This window comes from Carcharhinus amblyrhynchos, chromosome 7 (genome assembly GCF_965287045.1).
Source record: "Carcharhinus amblyrhynchos chromosome 7, sCarAmb.v2.hapA, whole genome shotgun sequence".
Lineage (NCBI taxonomy): Eukaryota > Metazoa > Chordata > Chondrichthyes > Carcharhiniformes > Carcharhinidae > Carcharhinus > Carcharhinus amblyrhynchos.
The window spans coordinates 59435188-59451883 of record NC_137330.1 but is presented as its reverse complement, the minus strand read 5'-3'; the positions used below and the strand labels follow the sequence as shown (position 1 = coordinate 59451883).

The following is a 16696-nucleotide window of genomic DNA, read 5'->3' as shown; positions in this document are numbered from 1 at the left end:
GGCCTGGGGGGGATTGTGGTCGGTGCAGATTCGATGAGCCAAAGGGCCTCTTCCTACACTGTAGGGTTCTATGATTCTATAACTGTCTGTGTGGAGTTTGTGCGCTCTCCGCATGGGCTTTCTCCGGCTGCTCGGGCTTCCTTCCACGTTCCAAAGATGTGTGATTAACCATGTGAAATTGCTCCTTATTGTCAGAGGGGTTATCAGGGTAACTTTGTGGGGTTACGGGGATAGGGCCTGGATGGGCTTGTTGTTAATGCAGGCTCAATGGGCTGAATGGCCTCCTGCTGCACAATAGAGATTCTTGTCTATGATATGATTTTTTTTCACTTGAAAATTTTATTTCAGTGTTGCAACTTGACATCATTCATCAATTAAAATTGCTGCTGCACTCCCTCCCCAAAGTTTCTGGCGTGTAATGAACAGAAACAGAGTTTTCAGAAGAGAGGATTTATCTGCCAGGGATCTTCAGGCAATGACTGATTGAGTCTTCCGCTTTTCCATACAGAATACACAGCATGGTATACTTCTGTGAATCATCAACAATGGTGAATGTGTACTTAGGTTGTGCCATAATATGTTCTCAATTCTGACAGACATGGTCATATATAGCAAGATTTGCTCCATCACTATTATCAACTTGGGTTTGGTTAGCAATTAGTACAAAGTCTCTTTTGTTGCAGTCAGCACAACCCACATAATTTAGCAGAAAGGGGCCATTCCCTCAGCAGGCGTTACCTTGCTCAGGGTATTTGTAGCCCCCTCACATCCCAGAGCTCTGTGGACACAGGAAACAAATTTTTCAGCTCACCCTTACCTGCCACAGGGCAATTTTTTTATTGAAACCATCTACCATGCTGGGATTTGAGCCAGTGACCCCAGAGCATTGCCCTAGGTTTGTAATTTACCAGATTAATGACCTATACCTATAGACCACAGGAGGAACCGAAGGGGGTGGAATTGAAACTTATTACAACCAATCAATCAAATACCTCTAAATTAAAATTGTGGCCCTCTAGGCTCCATAAGGAAAGTCACAGCCTTCCATATTCTGGAATTCCCCTCTTGCCAGCATAAGACTTTCCCAAGATGGCAACCCTTCTGTAGCTTGTAGTACTGGGAATTCTTCCTTAGCCAAGCTTCCTGCCAATCGCACTGAATACATTATTTTCACTTAATGTCAATAAATACTTAACCAAACCTAATTACCTTCATTGTCTCAAAGTTAATGTTGTATGTAAAAGTAATAGCCTGATATCACATTGCTTTGCAGAAGGTGACTGCCATGTTTTCTACATTACACCAATTAATATAGTTCACAAGTACCTCACTGTCTGACTGTCTGGATGGTGTTTTGGGATGTCCCGAGGCACAATATAAATTCAAATTATTTTCTTTGGACAGCTGCCTCACTGCAAACCATCATATTACCAGGGTATGAAATATTCCTTATTAACATTCAAAATGGTTCTTGCCATAGTGGCTGGTTACTGATAAATCAGTAAAGTGCTGCATCTGATCTATAAGAAATATTACAAACTGACAAATTTCTACTTGGACATTACCAATAAATCTTCAAATGCTACAGTAACTAACTGTACAGGAAGCAAAAGTACTTATTTCACTCAGTGCCTTGATGAACTGAATGCGAACTAAATTTGTTGAAATGAGTCATGTGTAATGTTCAAACTCACTTCCTTGGATCAACCTGTGCCCAAATTATACTCAGCTAAATACATTTGTGTTCATACTGAATATGCACTGGTCACAATGTCTGAAGATGGAATAGTTTTGAGTTGATCAATCTAATTGTGATCAATACCCAATTGATTATGCTAACAAAAAGGGAGTCAGGGTCAACGAGAGACAGAGCCACAATATCCAGTCAGAAGAAACATCAAAACAATTGTTCCCTAGTTAAATCTTAAAATTAGACAGTTCAGCTCACATGAACCAAGTGTAGTTGGATAATTATCCTCATTTTTTCCTCTCTTGACCCACATAAGATTTATTTATTCAAACTCACAAGACATTCAGAGTCACTCAAGTTTGCTAGTAATTGCTTAGTGAAGATGTAGAATGCTGATAATTATATGTGAATGTGGGAGAGAACAATTAAAAAAGAGGCTTCCATTCTAATTTAGCAACCTGTTACTTCTTCAGTCTTTGACATTGTGATCTGAACGCTTTCAGTATGAACACAATTTAACCCTCCCCCAATTTGTTTTCCCCAGTCAATGCAATAGTCACGTCATGGAATGAAGATTTGGAGTTCAGATGTGTACAGTTTGAATGCTGGTGCTTTGAATCTTAAGTCAGCTACTTTAAAGGTGGCTAGATCAATATTTCCAAAACTGAGCCTTTTCTTGTTAACTGTGATTTCATAGCTTTGTTTTCAACAACATTCTGCAACAAATGTTCGATTCTGTAATGTCTTCTGATGTCAAATTAACTGAGCTTTCATAAACAAAACATTTATTTATATTTATAATTAATATTTCCATAATATATTAAAAAACCCATGTCTTTGCACACTTCCTGTTTGATTCACCATTATTCTATCTGTCATTATTTTGCACTATACTTCTTGGTCACACTATTTCCATTGTTTTTCTGTCATGCTTTCTGTTTTGCTTCAATTTTGCCACTTCTTATTGAACTGTGATTCAGTTGTCTAGTTCCTCTCAACTATGGCATTGATGTTTTCCTTATAAATATCTGTACACGATCTCCATTAATGGTTCTCTCAATCATCATGTTAAAGTTAAAATTTATTCATTTATTCGTCACAAGGCTTACATTAACACTACAGTGAAGTTACTGTGAAATTCCACCACACTCCATGGTGTGTTTAGGTCAATGCACCTAACCAGCACATCTTTCAGACTGTGGGAGGAAACTGGAGCACCCGGAGGAAACTCACGCAGACATGGGGAGAATGTGCAACCTCCACTAACAGTCACCCAAGCCAGGAATTGAACCGGCAACTGTGTTAATCACTGTGCCACCGGTGCCACTTATATTTGCTGACATTTTGAGTTCAACATATCCACCTGTGTCCACTTTAACCTCTGCCAACCCTGATTATGTTATAGGGCTCCAGCTACCTGCCCTGTAAACCCCACTGCAAGATTCCAGCCAATCAAACCAGCCATTCACCATCCCTGCTTGGGCCTTGGGCCACCATTCGATGTATTCAGTGCTCTGAAATCATCTGGAAATGGCGCAACTTGAATGGTGAAAGTAAGAGAGGGAGAAAGAGGACTTTGAAATTGAGGTGAGGAATTAATAGTGTCAGGATGGATGTAAGGATGTAGAAGTCATAAAGAAAGTCAAGGTATGATTATGGTTGGAATGCATTTGGGGAAAATTCCCTTGTGCCCAATAGCGATCAGGTATGGTATTTTTCTTAAGTTCTCATTCCAACTGTCCATATGTCTTTGCGCCCTTCTCTTGTTATTCTGTGTATTTTTCAGCCTTGTTTCCTTCGCAAGTAAATATTGAGAATATTGGTGGCTGTTATATTATTTTGTTGTTTTTCTGAATGTATTGTACTGTTCGATGAAAGATTTTTATAACGGTCAAATTGATACAAACCTTCAAGTATAAATTTCAGCACTGTATGTGAAAATTTTGACAACAGTGAAGTTATTACAGTGGGTTCAGTCACTCCAAAGGAATGTTCAAAACTGAAGATGTTGACAGCTTTGAAGTCCCCAATGCATGAAGGTGACATTCAAAAATACCACACAGAAATAATTATCTAGTTAATGGTCATGTGACTGATTTAGTGATAATGGTGAAGGGGAAGAGAAGAAAATGTTTTCAATGTATATACATAGTTCAGAATGTGGGTGATTTTCCAGCATTGTTATTCTTGTGCACTTTATTCCAGAAAAGAGAAAAGTGAAATTCCCAAAAGACCTCAGTGAATATAATCCAAGCCCTTTAGTGAAAATCTATTTGAAGGCATGTCTTGCAGCTGCAAGTGCACTCAATATCATAGTCCAAATTGACCTCCAAGAATACATTGAAAGCTACAGCAGTTGTAAGGTCATATAGGTATCAACTCTTTTTGTTTATTGATTGAATAGAAAATGTACAATCTTATTTAACTGAAGGGAGAGAAATAATATGCCAAATAGATGCACTTTATGGAAAACATATCTGATCATATCAATTGATGTCAGTATTTCATCTGGCATGAATAACAATGAGTCTAACTCATGTGCATGAAAGCAGCTTTGAAATAGCTTGATAGGTGAAATTGGTCATTGGCTGTAGGGCAAAATGAGCAATATGAATCAGCAGATTGTTTACTTTTTCATGGGATGTGAAATAGACTACTGATCCTTTATCACCATATCTACTGCAACTAAAGACCAATTTCACCCCTGTACTTTTAATTTAACTCTTGATTATAAAGAACTGAAAACATTGAATTAAACCTCATATTCTATATTCAAAATGTGTCAACCAACAATGAGATGACTTGCATAGTTGATAATCTGACAAAGTGAATTGTTTGCTTATTATTGAATCCACCTGATTTCATTCCATTGTTTTCTTTAACATGTGAGTGTCCCACACTGCTAGATTACCAACCATGTGATACAGTTGAAAATTTACCCCTAAAATTCTGTCAGAAGTTTTTCAGCATCATAATTCTAAACTAATTATCAAAATGCACTTCAGATTGTAATGTTAAAATTCTTTCTACCAATCTTGTATATGGATAGGCTGATGCCGGAGTTGAGGGGGTTGAGCTATGAGGAGAGGCTGAATAAACTAGGCTTGTACTTGTTAGAGTTTAGAAGAATGAGGGGAGATCTCATTGAGACGTATAAGATGATGAATGGGATGGATAGGATAGAGGTGGAAAGACTCTTCCCGCTCAGAAAGGACAGTAGGACTAGGGGGCACAGCCTCAAGATAAAGGGGGGGCGGTTTAGAACGGAGTTGAGGAAGAACTTCTTCACTCAAAGGGTGGTGAATCTCTGGAATTCTCTGCCCGTTGAAGTGGTGGAGGCTACCTCGCTAAATATTTTTAAGACGTGGGTTGATGGGTTTCTGATAAGAGAGGGGATTAAGGGTTATGGGGAGAGGGCGGGAATGTGGAACTGAGCCACGACAGATCAGCCATGATCTTATTGAATGGCGGGGCAGGCTTGAAGGGCCAGATGGCCTACTCCTGCTCCTATTTCTTATGTTCTTATATTACAGGCAACTGATTTAGCCACCCATTGTCAGAATGGTTGGACTATGGACCATAAAGCATCATCCAGAGTCATTCTGAAAAGCAAAGATAACCTCTGAATTCCTTTCTTTACTGCAAACATTCTCTATAGCCCCTGACTCCTTAACCACCCTTCCAGCACTAAATATGAGGAGCTTATGGGCCATATTTTTATAAAGATTGAAACCACCCTGCCTGCTGCCTTTACCATGTTCATTCCTTCCACTAGCTCATTGGGCCAAACCTCCACTCTACTTGTTAGCTAATGATTCTTCTCTCCCTGACAATAGTCTGAGACTAAACCAGTTCGTTATAATCTTAGGTGTCTTTTTTTTAATTCTTTTTTTGTTTAATTCATCTATGGGACGTGAGTGTCGCTGGCTGGCCAGCATTTATTGCCCATCCCTAGTTGCCTGAGGGCAGTTAAGAGTCAACTACATTGCTGTGGCTCCGGAGTCACATGTAGGTCAGACCAGGTAAGGACAGCAGATTTCCTTCCTTAAGGACATTAGTGAACCAGATGGGGTTTTCCAACAATCAACAATGGTTTCATGGTTATCAGTAGATTCTTAATTCTAGACATCTTTTGTTGAGTTCAAATTCCACTGACTGCCTTAGTGGGATTTGAACCCGAGTCCACAGAACATTTGCTGAGTTTCTGGGTTAATAGTCTAGCAATAATATCACTAGGCCATCATCTCCTTTGTGCCATCACAAAGGCTGACTACTTCCACTTCTGTTAAATTGCCTGACTTCACCCCAGCTCAACTCATCTGCTGCTGAATCTCTCATTTATGTTGTTGTTACCTCCGGATTCTACTATTCCAATGCTGTGGCGATTGTCACTTTAAGGCCTTTACTGAGTAAGGGCCACATCGGTTGCACAATCAATCAACACCTACCAAGGGGAGTCATGTTAAAGGGAGGAGCTTTCCTAGTAAGAAGCAGTGTAAGAACATAAGAACATAAGAAATAGGAGCAGGAGTAGGCCATCTAGCCCTTTGAGCCTGCCCCGCCATTCAATAAGATCATGGCTGATCTGAAGTGGCTCAGTTCCACTTTCCTGCTTTCTCCCCATAACCCTTAATTCCCTTGCCTACCAAAAACCTACCTACCCGTGTCTTAAATATATTTAGCGAGGTAGCCTCCACCACATCAATGGGCAGAGAATTCCAGAGATTCACCACCCTTTGAGTGAAGAAGTTCCTCCTCAACTCCGTTCTAAACTGCTCCCCCCCCCCGCTTACCTTGAGGCTGTGCCCTCTAGTCCTGCTGTCCTTTCTGAGCAGGAAGAATCTCTCTACCTCTACCCTATCCATCCCCTTCATCATCTTATACGTCTCTATAAGATCCCCCCTCATCCTTCTAAACTCCGACGAGTATAAGCCCAGTCTATTCAGCCTCTCTTCATAGTTCAACCCCCTCAACTCCAGTATCAGCTTAGTGAACCTCCTCTGCACTCCCTCCAAGGCCAAAATATGTTAGTGTGTTATGAACTAGCTTGAAGCAAGCAACCTTGTAAATAAAATTTGTTTGTTCACAGATTCACCCCTGGCTGACTCTACATCTTACCCTCCAGAAACAAGGTCATTCAAAATTCTGATGTCTGTGTTTTAATTCATACAATGTTCTGTTCTGCTATCACCCATGTACTCACAGATATAATTAATCCCAATCAAGCAACTTGTCACACTCTCCCACTTGAAAGCAGAGCATTGGAAAATGTCAACCTTTACCACACTGTGGATTCTGGAATCAATAGATAACAAGCTGGAAAATCTCAGCCAGTCTGGCAGCATCTGTAAGGAGAGAAAAGAACTGACATTTCAAGTCCAGGTGATCCTTTGTCGAAGTCACACTGTGCCCGATTGGCTCAAATATCATACTCATAAAACAGCAACAAGTGATAATTGAATGTAAAGCAAACGTATTGATAAACAAATACCATACAAGTTTAAAACCACCAAGCAACAATCAGAGTCAGGAATCAGTAAAATAATTAGGAAGGAAGAGAATTTGCTGCTTGCAGATGAGCGCAACGAAGTGTTGGACAAGGTCAAAACTTAGGAGTATGTCACAGAGCACAATGGTTGGCCTACAAGATTCAGTTCTGCTCCAGCAATGTGCAGTGTTGGTTCAGGAACACTGTTTCATGGAGGCCAATGGACGAGTCTGTGCCAAGAGTCATGATGGTTTTGTTTTAAGGCATTTTTCTGAACTATATTTAAGTAAAAATGCAGGGCGACCTGACAAATATCCCTTAGAGACCACAAGGTTATCTTCTTCACTCCTGGCTAGCACCAGCCTTGGACAAATTAAGCACCAACATTGTAAATCTTATTCAGTTACCAGAATCATTGGAGAGCATGGTAAAAAAGCGCACTTACATAGTTCAGTGGCTCACAAGCTTTATTCAAAATCACTTTCAAATTATTACTTACAAATGTCTGTCTATTTGTTGATACAATTTTGTCAATAACTAAAAGATATCAAGTAGATATTTTTCTCAGAAGCTGTCAAACTCTATTTACGTCAACTGACTTCAACTCAAATGATTTCATTAACAAAAACACCACAGATAGCAATAATGGTAGGAGAGATGTTTTAGGGGAAAAATGCAACATTTCATTTTTTGTGGCATTTGTTTATCCTTTTATGTGCATATTCAATGGCAAGTTTTTATATCATACAATCACAGTATAACATTTGCAATAATTAACTCTTTTCTTTGGAGGGTATCATGCATCAATGTTCTGCAATGCACAGTTAGCGATTGCCAGCACAAAACTAAATAAAAACACAATTGCGCTGCAAAATTGAAGGTATATATCATGATACCATTGTATTAAGATTTCAAGGCTGTAATCTAATCTCAAGGCTCGACTGATAGTTATAAACTCCTGAGGAAGTGTTCCTACGGTTGATTCTGGATTGAATTTCTGTTGCAATCATTGTTAGGTATCATTTTTTTCCAGATAGAACATTATTATTATTATAAATCAGTATGATTTGTCGTAATTCGTGTAAATGATAATTTAATTTGAACTAAATCAACAATGAAAATGTTTAAAACAATATTAATTGAACTACTTATTTTGCTAGTGAAGTTAATGAAGAAACCTAATTTATTTGTATTAACTCAGTCATATTTGAAATTCATATTATCAGCGGTCATTTTTTCAGTGAGTTCTTTTTACTGGCAATATGCTTTTAAATAGGCTGCTAGATGCTAAGGATTTATTTCTCATTGTTCTGTGTTCTCTGTATCTATTAACTCTCTGAGTGCCTTGAGCTATCTGCTTCAGAGAACTGTGGAGGTATCACTCATCTTAGATATGAATAAAAACCATCCTTTGGAGGTGACAAAGCAACTTCCACCTGTTTGTGGAATAGTTAGAACCAGTTCCTTCTGGAAAATTTTTTCAAATTTAACTTGTGTTTTTCCACATATGACAGAATGTTGTGACTGAAATAACAGCAACCATTAGACTAAACAGAGGACAGAAGACATACATTAAGTAGACTGTGCAGCCAAGTTATAAGTTCTTCCCATACTGTTAGCATGAGGAAGGCAAAAGTAAATGATAACCTTCTGAAGAATCAAATTTCATCAAAGGATTAAAGCATCCATCTTGGTAGTGCTGCATTTCCTTGAAGCTGAGCAAAGTGGTAGCATTGGTCCATATTCACATGCAATGAATTTCTCTCATTAGAGCAACTGGCGCTTTAGGGTGGAATATAATGTCCTCCCCTGAAGTGCGTTTCAAGGTGAGGGGGGCATTTAATCAGGTAGAAGGCTGGGAACCCAGCTGCCCTCCTGTCTCTGCCCCAAGTAAGTCCAGGGTGAGAAGTCTCATGGATGGCCTTCCTGTACCATTGCCAATTGGTTATCACATAAGGGCCCCATCCAGGCAGTGCTGACTTTCAAGCAGAGGTGCATGGAGGAGGCATGTTTGCTTGTGCGTTCCCAGGAGGGTGGGGTATCCCTTGCTCGCAGGCACTCAGAACCACTGAGGGTCACCCTGACCTTAACGAGGACCCCTTCCACAAATCTCCCTCCCTCCCCCTCTCCCCTCGCAACCCGATTCTTACTCATCTTTGGCATGCGACCCCTTGTCTATCCTGGGCTTCTGTTGGTACTGTTGCTGCTGGAACTGCCTTCAATACACAATTTCCAGCCTCTGATTAATCAGCACGTCTCAGTGGCCAGGATTTCCACCCATGATGGAACAGCCTGCTGGCCACTTAATTCACTGGGCCTTCCCAAAAGGAGGCAATGTGGGGCTCTCACCAGGTCTCCAGCTGCCCAGAGGCAAAAAACAGAAAAACAGAGAAATAAGAATCTTGGCCTGAACAGTTATTTCCTTCTGGGTGGTACGTTAGACCTCTGTCTTTGAGTTAATTACTACCATAAGTAATTACCATTTTTACCTTCTGAGAAAAATGAAGTGGCAATTCAACTCCCTTAGAGGGAATGAGATGATTTAGTGACTTCACAGTTACCAAGACATTTGGCTGATTCATCTCAGAGTTTGAAAAAAAATGTTGTTCTGGAATGTGCCAGAATATTTAAGCTAAAAAATGGAAGAGTTTTCTGTTGTCACTAAAACTCACTTTGAATTTTGGAGCTATACAGTGACTGACTGAGAAATTAATTTGCATGGCAGGCTGGCAAGTTTGGCAAAAGGAACCATCCCTTTGAGTGACTCCACTTCAAAAGTAAATCATGATGGGATGTTCAGAGGACACAAAAGAATGATCCAAATGTGGCACGGTGGCACAGTGGTTAGCACTGCTGCCTCAGAGTGCCAGGGACTTGGGTTCAATTGGATGACTGTGTGGAGTTTGCATGTTCTCCCCATGTCTGTGTGGGTTTCCTCCAGGTGCACCAATTTGCTCCCACATTTGCTTGAAAGACGTGCTGGTTAGGTGCATTAGCCATGTTGAATTCTCCCTTAGTGTACCCAACAGGCACCAGAATGTGGCGATTTTCACAGTAACTTCATTGCAGTGTTAATGTAAGCCTCCATGTGACAATAGTAAAAGCTAAGGCTCAAGCATTCACACTAATTTTCTGCCAGAAGTGCCAAGTGGATGATCCATCTCAGCCTCCTCCAGTAGTTCCCAGCATCTCAGATGCCAGTCTCCAACAATTCTATTCACTCCACGTGATATTAAGAAATGGTTAGAGGCACTGGATAATGCAAAGACAATGGGCCCTAATAACATTCCGGCAATGGTAATGAAGACGTGCCCTCCAGAACTTGCTGCTCCCCTAGCCAAGCTCTTCCAGTACAGTTACAACACTGGCATCTACTTAACAATGTGGAAAATTGCCCAGGTATGTCCTATACACAAAAAGCAGGACAAATCCAATCCGGCCAATTACTGCCCAATCAGTCTACTCTCGATCATTAGTAAAGAGATGGAAGGGGACATCAACAGTGCTATCAAGCAGCGCCTGCTCAACAATAACCTGCTTGGGTTTTGCCAGAGTCACTCACTTCCTGGCTTCATTACAGCCTTGGTTCAAACATGGACAAAAGAGTTGAATTCCAGAGGTGAGGTGAGAGTGACAGCCCTTGACATCAAGGCCGCATTCAACTGAGTGGCATCAAGGAGCCCTAGCAAAACTGGAATCAATGGGTATCAGGGGGCAAACTCTCTGCTGGTTGGAGTCATACCTACATAGGAAGATGGTTATGGTTGTGGAGGGTCAGTCATCTTAGCTCCATGACATCTCTGCAGGAGTCTCTCACGGCAGTGTCCTAGGCTCAACCATCTTCAGCTGCTTCATCAATGACCTTCCCTCCATTCTAAGGTCAGAAGTCGGGATGTTTGCCGATGATTACACAAAGTTCAGCACCATTCACAACTCCTTAGGTACTGAAACAGCTCACGTTCAAATGCACCAAGATCTGGACAATCTAGGCTTGGGCTGATAAGTGGCAAGTTACATTCAAGCCACACAAATGACAGGCAATGATCATCACCAATAAGAGACACTCTAACTACTGCCCCTTGGCATTCAATGGTGTTACCATCACTGAATCCCATACTGTCAACATCCTTAGGATTACCATTGACCAGAAACTCAACTGGACTCTCCACATAAACACATGAGGTCAGAGGCCCAGAAAACTGCAGTGGGTAACTCACTTCCTACCTTCCCAGACCTATCTAACACCTACCAGGCACAAGTCACCCACTTGCCTGGATGGGTGCAGCTCCAACGACACTCAAGAAGCTTAACGCCATCCAAGACAAACCAGCCCACTTGATTGGCACCACATCTACAAACATCCACTCCCTCCATCACCAACGCTCAATGGTAGCAGTGTGCCCTATCTACAAGATGCACTACAGCAATTCACTGAAGATCCTTAGACAGCAACTTCCAAACATGACTACTTTCACCTAGAAGGACAAAGGCAACAGGTACATGGCAACTTGACCACCTGCAAGTTCACCTCCAACCTACTCACCACCCTGACTTGCAGTTGCTGAGTAAAATCCTGGAATTCCCTCCCTAACACCATTGTATGCAGTGACCTAGTTGTCACATGCACCCTCAGCTGCTGGGATGTGCCTGTGCTGTGCTCACCGGATTATACAATGTACATGTGAATCCTCCACAACCCGTGTGGATGTGACTATGATGGTGGAGCTGAATGATGAGGCAGATACCGATCCAGATGCCAATAACTCCTCGGGGTAACAGGCATCTTTGTCCCAAAGTGGAGTCTTCCCCTGTGGCTGCAGCCTGGTGCTTGGATGGAGGTGATCTTGTGGAGAATGAGAAGAATTATATTAACAGTCATCACAGTTTGAAAACCACATAAGATTATATTTACTCTGAATGCCCATTTGGCACTAGCAGGATGATCATCTCTTCTTCCTTATACCTAAGCAATCTGTGACAGATCACATTCTGTCCTCCCAAGCAATCTCCATCACCTCCTCCTCGGAGGCTGTGAGGGAAATGTGAGTCTTGCCTTGCAGGATAAAGCCTAAAATTTTGTGATCTGTCAAGTGACAAATAAGCCTCTGGACTGCATGCATCCCCTTCACACATACTGAACTGTTGCATCCAAGCACGCACACAGAAGGAAAACTTTCAGATTCTTTGGTCTCAATTGCCATGTGTCATGAAGGATGGCCATACATTCACTTTTCTGACACCGCAAAGACATTATTAATGACACGGGAGACTCCCAGTGAAGATATGACACTGGCACTTACCTTGGTGGGTCAAAGGAGGTAATTGACCCCCTTCCAGCACTGGACTCAGATCTGTTCATTGCCCCACAGCTGTTCACCTCTTTCTGCCACCTCCATCCAGGCCACTGGTGTCTGGTGGCAAAGCCTTCTGATACCATCTTCAGAAAAGAGCATCCTGATGGCCTGAAGGGAGAATCTGCAGGGAAGCATCACTGAACTGTGGGGCTGATCTGCTTCAGCAGTCAGGCAGTGGATCTGATGATTCTTTGGATGAAGCTCAGGTGAATTTGGAAGCCTTTAACACTGGGACATCCTGGCAGTGATGCACAGGTTTCCTGTTTGAACAAAAGATTTTGTAATAGCTTGCCCATATATGCAACATTGCCAGCTAATGGTGAGTTTCACCAATGAGAAACTTTCCTCAGTGATGTACTGCATGTGTTTCCCATACATGCCTCTGGTACTTAAAATGTTAATTTTATTCACTTGGGAATTCTTCAGCCACTCATGCCCTGCCAATGCTACCTGCAAGAATGGAAAACTTGGAGCTCGGCCAAATGTCTGTTCACTGCAGCGGGACAGGAGAATCCCAACTGAAGGCAAGGTCAGAGAATCTGGTCCAGCGAAAAGAGAGGGACCAGGGAAAAGAGAGTCCATTCTTGGTTATGCCATCAAGAACAGTAAGCTGCTGGCAAAATCCCCCCACGAGTATTTTAAATGAACACATCAAATGTTAAAAATTTACAAGAATTCAATGACGTAGATAGACAAGTTATTTCCTCAGATGGGGAAATCAACAACAAAGGGACATAATCTTAAAATTAAAGCTAGGCTAATCAGGAGTAAAATCAGGAAGTGCTTTTTGAAAATGAGGAGCAGAAATCTGAAATCCTGCCCCCAAAAGGCTGTTGTTGATGGGGCAATTGATATTTTTATGACTGAATTTGATAGATTTTTGTTCAATAAGCAAAAGACATTGATCAATTACATGTAAACTAGATTGAGGTAGTGATCAGCCATGATCTAAATGAAAGGTGGATTAAGCTCAATGGGCTGAATTGCAAACTCATATTCCTAAATGTGTAGGATGTTTCATTTTCCTATCCCCAAGCTAGTCCAGAACCATGAATATTAATGATTACTTATTGCAATTTGTTTTATGACTCTTTCAGGGAAATTTTCTGCTGAAGTTATATTGTTTTTCCCGAATATAACACAGAAGGGACGGGACTCATGGGCTTGAATAAAGATTAAGAAAAATTGTCTGAGAAGCAGTGCCAATGGACAAAGTTTCATCCATAGTGGAGGTTATTTACCGGTGGTGAATATTTGCTATATTATCCCTTAAAATACAATCATTTTTATGATGTGTAATAAAGTTTTTTTTAAACGTAATTCCTCAGGCTTTAAAATATAAGATCATAATTTCACAAATGTAATATTAGCATCACAAGATTTTTTTGAAATTCTCCCTTCCTTGCCTAAGGCTTGGTTACAGTTCCATGAGTGATGGTTGAATTCCCCTAAGTACCTTAATCAGATGGTTAGTCTTCAGATGTGAGCCTGAGCTTTGAATAGCTGCAAACTATTAGACTGCTGAGGGATCTATAACTAAGCCAACTTATCTCCTGCCAATGGCCGCACAAGCATATTCCCATCTGAGTTTTGGACAGTAATTAAGAGCAGGAATCCAGGATGACAACTCAGTGTCTAACACTTGAAGCAACTGTTCCACTTCTGCCAACATTTCAGCTGAATAAGTCAAATAAATACAAGCGTAGTATCAAAACAAAAGTCTACTTTATCTGTATGGCTCAGCTACTTGCTGCATAAATGTGCCCAGCCACAACTGCTTTTGGGTGTTTTAATTGTGTCGTGTGCTTCTACTCATCATTTGTTTATATATGTGTCCCTTTGCTTGTGGGAACCTGCGGAAACATTTCTGCTCCTTCTGCTGCCTTATAGCAAGAAAGAAAGCCAGATTTGCATTTATATGGCATCTTTTATGAGCATTATTCCTCCTCTATCCTACTTCCTAGATCATTTCCTGTGCTTTAGCTCATTCTGGCATCTGTTCCTGTTCTGCCAACCTGTCCTCTGACATTCTGCTATTATTCATCCCACTGAACAACTGCCATTTTCCATTGTGTTTAAATCAGACATCTGCTAAGTGCCGTGAAGGTGCGGTCTGCAAATTAAAATCATCAGGCTCACTTGCTGCCAAAGTAAGATGGGTTTTATACTCACCTGCCAGCCAGATTCCACCTCCTGGTTAAAATTGCAGCTCAAGAATTTCTTAGCATTTGAAGTGTAACCGGAATCCTGTCCATTGGAACAATGAAACATTTACTCAGAACATTTTCAGGCCTTTAATCAAGCTCTTTCATTTCATACAACAGCAATTTCATAAAATCATAGAATCATACAGAGAAGAGGCCCTTCAGCCCTTCGAGTCTGCACTGATATGTGAGAAACCTGACCTCCCACCTAATCCCATTTACCAGCACTTGGCCCATAGCCCTGAAAGTTATGATAGGCCAAGTACTTATCCAGGTACTTATTAAAGGATGTGAAACAACCCACCTCTATCATCCTCCCAGACTGTCACCAGCCTCGAGTAGGAAGGTTTTAACCTCACATCCCCCACCTGCCCAAACCCCCTGCACCTGACCTTGAAGCTATGTCCCCTCATAATTGACCCTTCAACTAAGGGGAACAGCTGCTCCTTATCTACCCTCTCCATGGCCCTCATAATTTTGTACACCACAATCAGGTCGCCCCTCAGTCTTTTTTGTACCACATTTATTGCCAATGAAAAGCTGCGATGAAAGATTGGCTTGGCGTGAAACGGACAAGAGCTTCATGCAAAAGAGGGTCAAAGCATGATCTTCAGGGCTTCCAGAGTCAACCCACCAGCTAGAATGTTCAGCCTTGTGGTATTTGTTACCTTATCTACAGAGGTAAGGCATTTAACTGCATTTGTTAACAGGCATGATGTGGGTATGCCGGCGTTGGACTGGCGTAAACACAGTAAAAAGTCTGACAACACCAGGTTTTAGTCCAACCTATTTATTTGATAATATTAACAGGACCAGTAATGAGTTGGGTGTGATGTTGAACACTGATTGGACTATCAAAGCTTGTTTCAATTCCATTTGAAGCTGTCCACAAGTTGGTACTTAGCGAAGCTAAAGGCAGTATCTTTTCAGGTTGGAACTTTCTGCAAATAAGTTTCCCAGTCCTTTTCATTGCTTGGTTTTTGCCGTATTGTATTTTAGCGTTTTGGTTATTGTTACATCATACTGTGGGCCCACGCCAATGTTCAGCTGCTTAAATAGCATAATTTGGTTTATAAGAATTCTCATAATTAGGCCTAATCCTGAGCATTTGATCTAATATTTACTTGGCTGCTGTGTTCTATTAGCCATTTTGTGGGACAAAAAGAAGCAGTGGAAGAAATGAGATAGTGACAAGCATAATTAGTTACAATGTAGAGTAGGCCAGGTCCCGGGAACTATTCCAGTCGACTGACAGAAGCATATTGCTCTTTTAGCCAGTCTGGGCATCACTGCTACCAAGTGAACTCTACAGTGGTGTATTCATTGTAATTGTTCTGCTTCAAAATGCAATTTCATTGTATTGTTACATAAAATAGTCATTATTTGTCTTTTTATTCTTATTATCAAATCTTGAAGTGGGCATAGATTCAGTTGGTTTATGCAAATAGGAAATTTCCCAGTTTTGCCTTTCTTATGCGGACTTTGCCCACCAAGAGGGTAATTTGAAAATACCAGCAAGCAAGCACAGCTGAGTTCAATTTTCTGAAGCTCAGCAAGTACAAAGAATAAAGAACAAAGAAAATTACAGCAAAGGAATAGGCCCTTCAGCCCTCCAAGCCTGCACTGACCCTGCTGCCTGTCTGAACTAAAACCCCCTCCCTTTTGGGGACCATATTCCTCTAAAGCTGAGTTCAAGTTTCTAAAGCTCAGCAAGTACAAGAGGAAGGTCAGTCTGTTTTCTCTTTGCGTTTACCACATTTGGTTTAGATCCTTTACAGTTTCCAGTTTTCAGGACAGCATTTCTGGATGAATAAGAGAGGTCAGAATCAGTTGAAATAGTATATGATAACATAGAATTTTTCATATACAGCTGAATCAACTACCCATTGCTGTTGATAAGTTGGTACGATCCCAACACTGCAGTTTATTCAGTTACAACACCCCTGTAATATCCTGGTTG

At 41.1% G+C, this 16696-nt stretch overlaps 1 pseudogene; it reads right to left on the bottom strand.

Annotated features, from left to right (window-relative positions):
* Window positions 1–437: 437 nt before the first annotated feature.
* Window positions 438–12615, bottom strand: LOC145345590 (protein Churchill pseudogene; annotated as a pseudogene).
* Between the last annotated feature and the right edge of the window lie 4081 nt (window positions 12616–16696).